Source organism: Phalacrocorax aristotelis, chromosome 12, assembly GCF_949628215.1.
Source record: "Phalacrocorax aristotelis chromosome 12, bGulAri2.1, whole genome shotgun sequence".
Classification (NCBI taxonomy): Eukaryota; Metazoa; Chordata; class Aves; order Suliformes; family Phalacrocoracidae; genus Phalacrocorax; species Phalacrocorax aristotelis.
This window is the reverse complement of record NC_134287.1, coordinates 16416508-16425504: the sequence shown is the minus strand read 5'-3', so window position 1 is coordinate 16425504 and position 8997 is coordinate 16416508.

Sequence of the window (8997 nt, the reverse complement as noted above, 5' to 3'; positions counted from 1 at the left end):
GTTAGTAGCAGTAAGCAGTCTCCAGGATCACTCACAGGACACAGAGGGGTGCTGGCGCTGCTGATATACAGCTATCCATCACACCCTCCCATTCATTACAATAGAAATAATAGATAATATAAGCCACAGCTCTTAAACAGGATTTCCTGTTACTACAAATTTTTCAAGGTTTCTCTGTCGTGGGGTCATCCAGCTAGTGGGGCAGATGCAAACTGAACACACTTGGGGGGTGCTGTACAATCATCTGATTCACAAGTGCAGCAGATTTATTTCACTGCAGTGGAGAAAGTGTGGCAAAAATTGAGGCTCATATCCAAGAGCACCCCAGCAAGGTTGCTCTGAAAATTACTGTTGTCAAAAAAAAGAGTGTGATGAAAAAGGGAGATTTTACAAGAGAAACACTTAATTTTGTGGAAGTTGTTGAAATTAAATGGTTGTCATTTTTTCAGGTTGGTAAGTGGCCCTGGGAGGCAGAAATGGATGGAGCCAGCTGGGCTTGCTGCTCTTGTCCTGGGCTGCCCAATGCTGCAATCCAGGGATGGTAGATGATTTTTTCATGCTGTCATTTTTGGCCCGCTGAGAGCAGGTCCCAACCCTGTGCCTCTGCTGGCAACGACACTGTGCTCACACTGTCACTGTACAGCCAGGGAGACATTGGCATCAGCTCCTTGGGGCTGTGTGTGCTCAGGTGCAAATCCCAGCATCTGCTTTGCTCCCCCAGCCGCAGTTTGTCAGCAGCAGTGGGGCAGAAATTTGTGCCATTCATCACTGGGCTTCTCAGGAGACTCGACTCATGATGCTGGCTTACAGTGCTCCTTCCTACAGCATTCATGTTGGTCAACATCAGAGCCAAGTGATCCTTTAAGAAAATATTTCTTAAGGGCAAGAAACCAGCACAACTTGCCCTGTTCCCCAGCTGGGGAGGGGTTTCTTGTCTGCCTGGGGATGGCAAGTCCTCCAGGGCAAGGGTGGGGAAGAGGCAATTCCCACTTCTGAGCATGAGACCCTCCTCAGACCCCTGAAGAACAGCAATGCATTGACATGCCCTTTCCTCTTAGCCATGGGATTCTTACCACAAAAGCAGCTGCAGTCACATGGGGAGATTACCATGGGTGTCCTCAGCCTTTTCCTGGCTGGTTTCATCACCAGTTGGCCTTGCTTCCCTCAAGCAGTAGCACAGAGCTGCCTCCTCTTACAAAATCCAGCCCAGCCTGAGAGTTAATGTGATGCCTCCTGGATATGGCCTCTCTTGAGGGCCTACTGCTTTACTGCTTAGCTTACTGGGGTGACAGAGGGATGGCTGTTCACAGCAAAGTGACAACATGCTACTCTAACTTCATGACTTATCCAGCCTCCACTTGCAGCCATGGATCAAGTCTTGTGCAGTATTATGTCTGTGATCCAAGGCGCACTGCAGCCAACAGCCAGCTGCTGTTTGCATTTACTCTGTATTTACATGGATGTAGCATGGGCAGAATGTGGCCCACTTGGGAAGATGTCTGTTGATATTAAGGCAACTTACAATGAAGAGTGAACTTCCAACAGCTTGTTGATGAGCAGGCAATAAACTGTTGGATATAGCAGTTGTATGTAAAACTCAGCTTTGAAATTAAGATCTTGTTGAAGAAGCATCAATATAACATTCTTTAACAGGAAGACATTTAATAAACATCTTCATAGGCACATGTATAATTGATATAAAGCAAAGCTTCCTATAGCATTTCAGAGATTCATATTATTATTATATTCACAAACAAATGCAGCCTGTTATAAGTCCCACGGCACAAAATTTTCTACAAATAGTCAAGGAACTTTAGAATTAATTTATAAAATTTAGTAATCATTTGCAACTTCATTAACTACTCAGATGTCTAATAATACATTATTCTTATCTTGATTTTAAATTTTAATTGCATGAAGTTTGGTCCCTCAATAATTAACACATTGTATATCTCACCTAATTCATTAACTAATTGTCATTTCCTAGTTCTTAATGTTACTTGTTAATTCTGCCAATGAGAAGGAATTTTATGTCAAAACTCCAGAGTAAGTGACATTCTGCATGCACAGTAATGACAAAACAAGTTAATTTACTGCAAAGTTGCTGAAAGACAGAGCTTTTTTAATTGCATATTTGTTACCTTCATTAAAAGGTAAGTGGTTCTTCAGTTATGTATTTGCCCATTTCTTACACATTAAAAAAGTGCTAATGAACCTGATTAAAATTAATTGAAAAGGTCCAAGATCTGCAAAGAGATCCTAACATCAACAGACTTCTAATTGCTGCTGAAAGATGGACTTAAATAGGGTTTAGCAGTAGATAAAAATTCATTTTCTAGCTCTGTTGTAAGGAACAATATGGGGAATGCAAAAGTGATCCAGAACCAAAACACCTGGTTATGGATGCAGAAAATGTTGAGTGTCTGGACATTATTTCCTCTCACTCCTCTCTGGTGATAACTGTTCTTCCTGCCCTCCGTCCCCTGTGCTGGGCAGGCTGTGTTACAGCTGTACGGAGAAGAACAGGCGCTTGCATGAAAAGCAGCAGGGTGAGACTCCAGACCCCGCTAGTCTGAGCATTTGCTTAGCAGACAAGGTTGTGAGGTATCGGAGAAAGGATGAATTCAAGGCAGGTTAAGGGAAATGCCCGCCAGAAATGGGGATATAGGAGTGAGAAGGGGGACCCAAAACTGAGGCACTACAAAGAGAAGGGGGGAAAGATGCAGGAGAGGGCTGGCTGCTCAGCTGTGGGGATGGACTAGGGAATGCTATTAATGGGGAAGTCTGAGTGAACCCAGTAGAAAATGGGCTGTGGTGGAAATCTTGTTTTATCCCACCCTGGGCTTTCCTGGAAGTTGTCCTAGGGCTTATGGACATCCAGGATGCTGGGAGAGAACAGTCCCTGCTGTGGTCCTTCTTATACATTGCCAAGGTGAAAACAATAGCTGACTCCCAGAGTCAAGGCACTGTTAGGAAGCCTTTCTGCCTTTCTGGCTATCGGGCACAGGTTGTCCCTGCTATTTGTGTGTTTTCAGCAGTCACAAACCCCACAGACCCAGTAAAAGGAGCTCATTCCTCCTGTTTATCAGCAGTAGTGTATTCCTCAGGTAGGGAGAAGGTGTTTATGTATTTATAGCAAGAATAGAGAGTTGCCTTAGATGACAGTCTCTCTCAAACTTAGCAGACCACTTTATTACTTTAACCTCACCATTTATAGTTGTCCCTTTCCTTCTGTGCTCCCTCACTGTAATATTCCCATTATTCCAGGATATTGTCATCTTATTAGAACTGTTTTCTTCATCTCTATTAATAGCACACAGCACTTATCTTGCTACTGCTATATAAATGTAAAAAGAGAGATACATATGAGCTATTTTTTTTGTTTTGATTTAATTTAAATTGCTGAATGAAAAAATAGCTTCTTCTAGTAATTCTGCTGTAACTAACTCAGTTTGATATTGGTTCTATTAGCCTTCTAATAGCATGAAAGCTAAAAAATTAAATCGTTCCACTTCCACATTCATAATTATGTGCAATTAAAATCTTTACATACCCAAAAGTCTTATATGAAGCCCTGAACCCTTCAACTGTCACTCTTCATTATCTCCAAGCCTAACAATTTTACAGTGACACATTGTACACAATAAGATGTGCTAAAGAGGAAATATTATATTTTACTGATGTATGTGTTCTTTAATTTCTCTGAATTAGCTTTTTGATATGGATGCTAATTGTTTTCTTTGAAAGGAGTTGCCACAGATATGTGATTTCTCAATGCCTGTTGCGCTTCAAAAAAAATACAGTTAATTGCAGGAAACAGGATTTTCTCTCTTTTTCACAAATAAAAAAAATAATCAGCTGCATATCAAAGGGCTGAATCTTAATCCAACTTTCTGATTGTACATTAAAAAGAAACCTTCAGTGTTTGTGACCAGCACAGAGTATTTGGCAACTTTTGATGTTTCCCCATTTCATTTATTCATGAGGAGAGATGAATAATTAAAACAGGACGTTTGGCAAAACCAGCACACACACACAAAATATTTCCATATGAAGTTCCAGCTTCAGCCCACGATAGTCTATGAGACACGTTATTGCAGGATTGTCCATATGGCAAGTGCGCATGTAACTCTGAAACCATAGACCTGGTTGAGGCTTTGGGAGCCTGCCATCAGCGGCTGACAGCTGTTACTGCTGTATAAATGAAAATGCTAAGTGTGGACGAGAAAAGTGTGGCAGCTAGGAAAGGCTGAATTTAGGCCCAGTCCTGGGTGTGATGAAGGCCATGGATAATGCGTGCTCACAGGGTGAGTGACAGATATGCTCTGGATCTCCAGGGGAAGGTGGAGTGAGTCAGCATGCTCCTACAAGGTTCTGCAGGAGAAACCTGAGCTGCAACACAGAAACAGACTCTTGGTCCTGCCAAAATGGTGGGTACTCACCTCAGAGCTAAAACCAGTGTTCCTATGGAGGAAGCCCCAGAGAGGTCTGATGCATCCACCCAGACAGAACTGGTAAGGAGGGAGGCTTCAGTACAGGCAGTCGGTTGCAGTGAGTACCCAGACCCTTCTCCTGGTGGAAGGGTAAGTATCTGCACAAGGTGTTGTGTCAGGTGGCTGAGTTGCAGGAAACTGTTAAAAGGCTGTGCAGTATTAGTGGAGCTGAGGCAGAGATAGGTGGTTTCAGAACCACAGTCCTGTAGCAGACACCACTGAGAGCGAGGAACCTTGGACCCTGGTGACCCACAAAAGCAGGGCTCTGCTTCACGCTTTACCCTCCAGCATCTCTACCAACAACAGATATGAAGCTTTAACAGCTGCAGACACCCATGAGCAAGGTCTGAAGGTTCAACTGTGCCAGCAGCACATAGTGGATACCGTAAAAAGAAGAGACAAGTGCTCGTAGTGGGTGACTCTCTGTTAAAAGGCACTGAGGCGCCCATTTGCTGATCTGACAGGGAAGCGTGAGAGGTTTGCTCCCTTCTGGGGACAAAGATCTGAGACATCACTGAGAGGGTGCCACAGCTTCTCAAGAGCACAGATTACTATCTGTTGTTACTCTTCCATGTGGGCACAAATGATGCTGCAAGCCAGAGCCTGGGCAGAACCAAGGAAGACTATAAAGCCCTGGGGAAGCAAGTGAAAAATATTGGTGCCCAAGTCATCTTGTCCTCCATTTTACCAGCTGGAGAAAAATGTGCAGCCAGTATAGACAAATAATGCAAATCAGCTCTTGGCAACATGGGTGGTGGCATTGCAAGGGTTTTGGATTTATGAAAATGGGACTTTCCCCAGCAACCATAGCCTGTTAGGGAAGGATGGAATCTACCTGTCTAGAAGGGGCAAGGGAATCTTTGGCAGCAGGCTGGCCAGCTTGGTGAGGTGGGCTTTAAACTGAAGGACTCAGGGGGGCGGGGGCCAAAGTGTCAATGCTAATGCCATCACATCCAATGGGGCGATAAGCCAGGCCAACCACAGCAGTGGCAAAGGTGCCTTAGCTGCCTCACGAGATGACAATTGGAAGACCAACCACCTCAAGGGTGTGTACGGTTGTAGTGGATCCTTGTGCACCCCTCCAGGGAAACTTGCGTGCTCAATTACCTCTCTGAAATGCCTGTACACCAACGCACACAGCATGGGGAATAAACAGGAGGAACCAGAGATCTGTGTGCGGTTGCAGGGCCATGATGTGATCACAGTTAGAGAGACATGGTGGGCTAGCTCACATGATTGGCATGTTGTCATGGATAGCTACACACTTTTTAGGAGAGACAGGCCAGCAAGGCGAGGTGGGGGAGTTGCTCTTAATGTGATAGAGATTACGCTTGACCAACCTGACAGCCTTCTGTGATGGCGTGACTGGCTGGGTAGATGAAGGGAGAGCAGTGGATGTTGTTTACCTCAACTTCAGCAAGGCTTTTGACACTGTCTCCCATAAAATCCTCATGGACAAGCTAAGGAAGTGTGGGTTGGATGAATGGACAGTGAGGTGGATTGAGAACTGGCTCAGCAATAGAATTCAGAGGGTCATGATCAATAAGGCAGAGTCTGGATGGAGGCCTGTAACCAGTGGTGCTCCCCAGGGGTCTGTGCTGGGTCCACCCCTATTCAGCATACTCATCAATGACCTGGACTAAGGGACAGAGTGTCCCCTCAGTAAGTCTGCTGATGGTACAAATCTGGGAGGAGTGGCTGATATACCAGAAGGCTGTGCTGCCATCCAGCAAGACCTGGACAGGCTGGAGACCTGGGCTGAGGGGAACCAGATTAAATTCAACAAAAGCAAGTGTAAGCTCCTGCCCCTGGGAGGAACAACCCCCAGGTTGTTACCCCATGCACTGGTACAGGCTGGGGGTGACCTGCTGGAAAGCAGCTCTGCTGAGAAGGACCTGGAAGTGCTGGTGGGCAGAAAGGATGTCCCTGAGCCAGCACCGTGCCTTTGGGGCCAAGAAGGCCAACGGTATCCTGAGGTGCATTAAAAGGAGTGTGGCCAGCAGGCTGAGGGAGGTTATCCTCCCCCTCTGCTCTGCCCTAGTGAGGCCACATCTGGAGTGCTGTGTCCAGTTCCGGGCTCCCCAGTTCAAGAAAGACAGGGAACTACTGGAGAGAGTCCAGCAGAAGGCTACAAAGATGGTCAGGGGGCTGCAGCACCTCCCTTGTGAGGAGAGACTGAGAGACCTCACTTTGTTTAGTAGGAGAAGAGAAGACTGTAGGGGGATCTTATCAATGTTTATAAATATCTGAAGGGTGGGTGTCAAGAGGATGGGGCCGGACTCTTTTCAGTGGTGCCCAATGACAGGTCAAGGGGCAATGGGCACAGGTTGGAACACAGGAGGTTCCACCTGAATATGAGGGAAAACCCCTTCCCTGTGCGGGTGCCAGAGCAGGGGCACAGGCTGCCCAGAGAAGCTGTGGAGTCCCTTCCCTGGAGACATTCAAACCTCACCTGGATGAACTCCTGTGCCCCTGCTCTGGGTGTGCCTGCTCAAGCCGGAGGGGTTGGATGAGATGATCTCCAGAGGATCCTTCCAGCCCCTACCATTCTGTGATTCTGTGATTTTGTGATTTTGTGAAACATCCTCCTTGATCAAACAGCAGGTTGCTACACATTTGTTGGTGAGAATGTCCTTGTGATGGAGAGGAAGGGTTTGGTCTGTAGTTTCCCACAGGCTACTCACCAGCTGATTTTAACATTTAGTTTTAGCTGTAATATTGCAGAAAGAGCTATTTTTCATCCTAAATCCCATGAAAGGCTAATTTGTACTAGCTCTCATTCATTAGAAGGAAATATTATAGAGAAGTGACAATATACTAGGCATATCAAAAGGTCTCAATCAGTCTGAGCTGGTCTCTGTCTTGCAAATCTTCAAAAGAGCTCATGGCTTTTAATCGTCACATCCTGCCCTATTTCACAGCTTGGAGGATCCCGCTGTTGAAAGACATCTTCTCTCCCTATCTAGCTTGGAAACGCCCCACTGACTCTAATGAAGGTCTGCATTCTTGTTTGCAACATTACCTAATTTGTTCTTCATAATTTTTACTGCAACTTCTGATCCCTGTGAACTTGTGCACTGGTGTTGGAAAGACAAGTAAAAGGGCCCCATTCATGCTCAATATAATATTCAGTCACTATATATAGCTGTCTCTAACATTTCCAGCAAATCCTTCTCATCTGTGCAAATTACACATATTTTGTTTATCTTTTCATAGAATGTCCTGAGTTGGAAGGGACCCACAAGGATCATCAAGCCCAACTCCAGTCCCTGCACAGGACAACCCCAAAATTCACACCATTTGTCTGAGAGCATTGTCCAAGTGCTTCTTAAATAACATCAGGCTTGGCACAGTGACTACCTCCCTGGGGAGCCTGTTCAGGTGCTCCACCACCATCTGGGGGAAGAAACTTTTCCTAATACCCAACCTAACCCTCCCCTGGCACATCTCCCTGCCATTCCCTCGGGTCCCGGCATTGGTCACCAGAGAGAAGAGATCAGCGCCTGCCCCTCCTCCTGCCCTTGGGAGGAAGCTACAGAGCACCATGAGGGCTGCCCTCGGCCTCCTCTGCTCCAGCTGAACAAATCCAGTGACTTCAGCTGCTCCTCGTATGGCTTCCCCTCTAAACCTTTCACCAGCTTCACGGCCCTCCTCTGGACATTCTCTAGTAGCTTTTTATCTCTAATATATTGTGGCACCCAAAACTGCACCCAGCACTTGAGGTGAGGCCGCACCAGCGTGGAGCAGAGCGGGACAATCCCCTCCCTCACCCGGCTGCAATGCAGGGCTTGATGCACCCCAGGGCACGCTGTTGGCTCATGTTCAACTGGCTGTTGACCAGAACCCCCAGATCCCTCTCCATGGGGCTGCTCTCCAGCCTCTCGTTCCCCAGTCTCTCTGTACAGCCAGGGTTGCCGTGCTCCAGGTGCAAGATCTGGCCCTTGCCCTTGTTAAACTCCATATGGTTGGTGATTGCCCAGCCGTCTAATTTGTCTAGACCTCTCTGGGTCTAGACAAATTAGACAAGGGTCTTTCTACCCTTGAGAATGTCCTCCCAGTTTTGTGTCATCAGGCCTGCACCCAAGTCATTTATGAAGAGATTAGAGTACTGGCCCTAGGATGGGTCCCTGCAGAACACCGCTAGTGACTGGCCACCAGCCTGATGTAACCCCATGTACTATGACCCTTTGAGCCTGACCCATCAGCCCATTCCTCACCCACTGCATTACGTGTTTAGTCCAGGAGGAGACTGTGAGAGACAGTATCAAAAGCTTTACTGGAATCCAAAAAGAATACATTGACTGGCTTCCCTTGTTCAACTAGGTGGGTAAATTAAGTTTGTTAAGCAGGACTTTCCCCTCATGAACCCATGGTGGCTGGGACCAACGACCGCATTGTCTTTCAGGAGTTTTTCGATAACTCCCAGAATAATCTTCGTAAAATTGCCAGGCACAGAAGTGAGACGGACAGGCCTGGACTTACTGGGGTCATCCCTTTTGCCATT